A 6,104-nucleotide genomic window follows, 5' to 3' on the forward strand; every position below is an offset into this window, starting at 1 on the left:
CACCCCAATGTTCATAGTGGCAATGTCCACAATAGCCAAACTGTGGAAAGAGCCAAGATGCCCTTCAACAGATGAATGGATAAAGAAGATGTGGTCCATATATACAATGGAATATTACTCAGCCATCAGAAAGGATGAATACCCAACTTTTACATCAACATGGGGAGATTATGTTAAGTGAAATAAGCCAAGCAGAGAAAGTCAATTATCATATGGTTTCACTTATTTGTGGAACATAAGGAATAGCATGGAGGACATTAGGAGAAGGAAGGGAAAACTGAAGGGGGGGAAATCGGAGGGAGAGATGAACCATGAGAGACGATGGACTCTGAGAAACAAACTGAGGGTTTTAGAGGGGAGGGGGTTGGGGACATGGGTTAGCCCTGTGATGGGTATTAAGGAGGGCATGTACCGCATGGAGCACTGGGTATTGTATGAAAACAATGAACCGTGGATCACTACATCAAAAACTAATGATGTATTGTATGGTGACTAGCATAACATAATAAATTAAAATTTTAAAAATAAATTAAAAAAAGAAAATATTCTCCACAATAAGATTTACCAATATTTACTTAAATTTCCTAGACATTAACCAGTGTTCTCTAATCTTCAGGTAAAGTCTAAGTCAACCTCATTAACCTATGAACTTGATTTTACCCATGCACCCAGTTTGTACGTATGTGGGCTGAACATGAAGTCATGCCTCCCAGATCCCAAAGCCCCTGCTCTGTGACCATTGTGTCCACGCTTAAAGTATTAGAGAAGGCTACAGTAACAGATATTTTAAAATACCTTCAGATATTTGGAAAGAATCAAATTATACTTGAACATTTTTCTATTGATTTGTTTTCCAATTGTTCTGATATTCCAGAGAGGGAATATGTCAGCACGCTCCCATTTCACAGTGGATGGCAGCCCTTGGCTGTTCTTATGAACACCAGAGAAAAATGCCTTGAATGACCTTTTCTTTTGTCTCCATGCTTGACTTTGGGTCCTCCCTGTGTGTTACTTTCTAGAGAGGTTGTCTTTTTGCATCTCTCTCAGCCGTAGACCTCTGTCCTTGGCAGCAGTCACGGTCTTCACAAATATTCTTGGTCCTTCCTCATGGATAGAGCATCTTTTATTTTCCCCACTTTGTTCCTTGGTTTCCAGTGGGTATCTACTAGCATCTGAGGCCTATGATTTCGAGGCCCTTCCCCTGGCTTATATGGAGTCCTGCATTACCTGCCTCAGGCAAGACTGAGTCCCGTTTCTCCCTCAGACATTTGTCTTTTCCAGTTTTTGAGTTGGTTGCTTGCTGTGAAAATACCATTTTCTGATGTGGTCAAGAAAACTCATTGATTTACAGTTTGTTCAGGTTTTGTCTTATAAGAATGGAACAATAGCTTTCCAACTCTACATCTCTGAAGTGAATGCTCTTTCCTTTCTCTTGCTGGATTTTCACTATATGTGGTAGCTAGTCCTCATGTTTTGTGCTTCAGTTCAGATGATTCCATTTTTTATTGAAGATAGATATGTATTTCTGCTTCTTATTGCCTTTCTAAAAATTTTAGTGTAGTTGAGACACAACATGACATTAGTGTCAAATGTACAATGTAGAGGTTCCATAAGTCTTTTTACCACAAGTGTAGCTACCACCTGTCACCATACGATGTTATTACAATATCACTGACTGTATTCCCTGTGCTGTACCTTTCATTCTCATGACTTATTCATTCCATAACTGGAAACCTTCACCCATTTTCCTCATCCCCCCACCCCCTTGCCTCTGGCAACCATCAGTTTGTTCTCTGTATTTATAGGATTGATTCTGTTTTTGTTCATTTATTAATTTTTTTTTTAGATCCCACATGTAAGTGAAATCATATGCTATTTGTCTTTCTCTGTCTGACTTTTTTCGTCTAGCATAATATCCTCTAGGTCTTACTCTCTTTTATATGGGATATATTTGTGGGAGAAGAGGCAGAATCATCTTACTCTAGCACTTTATTTATTTATTTATTTAAAATTTCATCCCTTTCATTCATCAGAGAAAAAAGTTACCACAATTGAAACTAAGCCTGTCTCAATAACATTAGCATATACAATGTACACCTAATAATGCTGCAAACTTATTATGGCAAATTCAGAGTTAATCAGAAGATTCAGGAAAAAGAGAAAACTGAAACATTTTCTTTGTCATTATTTCCCCACTGATAGCTCAAGAACCTATGATTTCTCATTAAAAACTCTAAGAGCACATCAGGTAGACCCAGGAAATATTTTAGGCCAAAGAAGCTTTTAATCTGGAATTTTATTACTTTAGATATTAGAAGATATTCAGATATTTATTAGTCTGAAAATTTATCATTTACAGCAAGCCTCTATGCCTTTCAGAATTATTTTTAAAAACAACTATTACCTATATTAAAATTTCTACATTTAAAAATACAGACTTTTGAGGATTTTTTCTATTACTCTACCACTTTAAAACCAGAGATTTTAGCATTGCTTTGATGAAAATTTACTTAATCCATTGTGTAGGAACATTAATATATTCCTATTATTAGGAAGGAGAGAGTCTGGTAACCAGACTTTTTTTTCCCTAAATAATTATTTATTTATTTTTAAAGATTTTATCTATTTATTTGACAGAGAGATGGAGAGCACAAGTAGGTAGAGAGGAAGGCAGAGAGAGAGAGAGGGAGAAGCAGGCTCTCTGCTGAGCAGGGACCCTGATGCGGGACTCGATCCGAGGACCCTGGGATGATGACCTGAGCCCAAAGCAGCTGCTTAACCAACTGAGCCACCCAGGTGCCCCCTGGCAACCAGGCTTAACAATTGACTGCCAGAATAATTTACTACAAATCCTTTGTTTTATGTTATTAAATAAATTATAAAAAAATAAGCTTTACCTCTGGTAAAAGCATTTACTTTTTACATTTACTCAGAAAATTTGGAAGAAAGTTAGTCTGAGATAATATGGTGGCTCAAAAGGGAAGAAGAAAGCATGAACAATTTAATATCAAACATTAAAGTTTTGGGAAAAATGGGAAGTCGCTAGTAAGTTTTTTAAAAAAGATTTTATTATTACTTTGTGAAAGACAGAGAGAGTGAGTGAGAGAGAGAGAGAGAGAGGATGAGCAGGGAGCCCGATGAGGGGCTTGATCCCAGGACCCTGAGATCATAACCTGAGCTGAAGGCAGACATTTAATTGACTGAGCCACCCAGGCGCCCCTCACTAGTAAATTTTAAAAAATAATTTAAGATAGAATGTCTTCCAGTAATTGCCCAAGAACTCATCTGATGGTATTACGACCTGTTTGATATAGAAGCCTTCACGTTTGGCATATTTACACTTATGTATTCATTACTATATCTTAGAGAACACTTTTGTTTTTTATGACTTAGACTTTTTTTTAACACATAGGCCTAATATAATTAAAATATTTCCAAATTAGTCAGATGCAATTTGGTGCTAAAATATTGGTAGAGATTAGAGAAAGCAAAATAAAATGGAATTGTGGTAAACATCTGGTATATACCTCTGTGCTGGAAGGTAAACATAAACTAAAAATCCTATATTTAAAAACGTAAGAATTTAAATCCACAGGATACATATTCATTGCCAGCTTTTAAGTACTAGCACATCTGTTGGATGATACATATAGTAAACATAGTTTATCAAGAGATTTCTGAAATTACACAGAAGGTAGCTTCATGACCCCAGAAGAGTAAATCTTCATGAAGGAGAATCTTTATGGACTTTTCTTAAGCACCAAAAAAGAAAATCAGGTCATAAAACTTTTCTCTCCTAATAGAAAGAGAGTTGATAATGCTCTGAATCCCATTCGATAATGTGAAATTCACTGTTTTTCTTGTTTATGATGCAAACATCTAGTGCTTTTGTGAAGTGTAAATATGATATTAAATTTTAAACATATAGGTTGCTTGCTGTGAGTGTATCTAAATGTCATTTACAAAATAGGTCTCCTCTTAGTTGTGTTTATTACAGAAAAGTCTGAAAAATAAAGGCCAGCCAATGAATGAATGATTGAATAAAATCTCCTATACTTTTGCGCTATGTAGCATTGACTATTCATCATTATATTATAAATTATCTTCCTATTTTATTAACCACTTTGGACAAGGTCGTTCATATTGTTAAGAATGTCAATAAACATGGACTTTAATACACTTTGAGAGAAAATTCAATATCAATTAAACCTTCCAGTTGCATAGTACTTTCTCTTTTAGGAACATATCCTAAGGAAACAACCATAGAGAGATGCAAATATTAGGTATTATTTATAATAGTGAAATATGGTAAGTGGTCCCAAGTGTCCAACAATTGCAGGCTATTTATGGAGTGTTGGACAGGCAATCAAGGTGGATAGTCTGATCCCTCAGGGGCATAGCAGGGCACAGGGCAGGGAGAATGTGGAGCAGCTGGTTAAAGAAATACAGCAAAACATTTCAACATTTGATCAAAGAAAGCCAGCACAGATTAAATGGAGAAAGGAAAGTGTAAGTGAAGACCATGGACTTCAAAGGAGACGATTTTGAGAGTTCGGGACAGAGCCAGAGTTATGAGAGGGAAGAGGGTCCTCACTGGAGAGTGGTATATGGGTGAGGTTAAAAAAAATGCACACAACTGATACTGAAGAATGAGTCTGGCTCCTCATGGAAGATGATAGAAGCAGCATGCGAGGATCTAATAAGCTATTTTTCTCTGTAAAGGGAGTTATGTGGGATCCAGTTAATGGGCACTGGTTCTGCTTGCTGAGGAAATTGGCTTGAGATGGCTTCTGCAGTCCCCAGGGTGATGGTCCAGGTTGCTGATGTTGTCACCATAATCAATCACTAGAGGTGGAGAGGCTCTGCACTGTGGTACCAGCTGGACAAGAGAGAGCATTTTGCCGAGCGCCAGCAGGGCTGATTCCACAGCCATGCGGCTCTGAGCTCCTTTGGTTGCTGTAAGCACTGGATGATGGAACTGGAAAGGTGTGGGTGAATCAACACCAATGGGAGAGTAAGAAAAAATAGTAAGGAGTCAACAGATAAATTCCTCGTTTTCCTCCTGCACCCCCGTACTGTCCCAAGAAATGGTGGTATAATTGGCATCTCTAAAATTATCCTGTATGATTGGGCCATTGTCTGCACTCACTGCTCTGTGTTGGTCTGATGTGACACTTCCCTCCCTACCTGTTCTCTCTCCTCCCTGCTTTCTCTTCTCCCTCTCTTCTGCTTCCTTGAGATTTCAACCCCTAATACCATGTAAGTATGTCAGCTGATCCTCAGGGAACCAGAGATATTACAGTTGATAAAGATAAGTCTCTAGAACATAGAAGAGCATAAAAATAAAAAGGAAAACACATAAATCACATGATGGTCTTATGAGGCACTTAAATATTTAACTGAACAGAAATAAAGGAGAACGAGACAATGGGGAATAGAGCTCCATGTACTAGATTGTCGAGAAGGAAAGTACTCAAAGTAACTAAAGGGAAACGAGTTGAAGTAGAAACAATTCTAGGTTAGATGTCAAGACACATTTTCTGTTACGAAGGGTGCTCTTAAAGAATCAGTGAGCCAGTCAACAAGCACTTACTGAACTCCTGCAGGTGTGGGAAGCATGTTGGGCAGGATGGACTCTTCTTTGGATATTTCTAAATTGGAAAAAAAAAAAAAGAAAACCCTCAAAGAAACACCAGAGAAGATAATCCTTACAGAAAGAAAACAAGCACAGAGTTTCACAGACCTCCTTCTAGTTTCTCATTCTGTGACTGTGCATTTTGGCAAAAAAACCCAAGAGCCTTTGCCAGCCTTCAGACAGAACAAAAGAGAAGATGCCTAAAGTCTCTTGTGAATAACAGATCTCATGATCAAGGCAGGAGACACACTGATTAGGGAAATGAGACTTGGAAATGAGAAAAGGAAGAATCACAGGTGGCAGATGTACCAAGAGAAAAATAGAATGGCCTACATTTAGGACAAATGATCAGAGAAAATGGAGAGAAATAAGACATCTGCAAGGACCAAAAATAAAACCAAGTTCATAATGAGCAAATCAAGAGGGAAATGTCATAAAACACAATGGTAATCATTCACTGCCCGCAAAG

Source organism: Leptonychotes weddellii, chromosome 14, assembly GCF_054177405.1.
Source record: "Leptonychotes weddellii isolate Sample4059 chromosome 14, ASM5417740v2, whole genome shotgun sequence".
In the NCBI taxonomy this organism is placed as follows: Eukaryota; Metazoa; Chordata; class Mammalia; order Carnivora; family Phocidae; genus Leptonychotes; species Leptonychotes weddellii.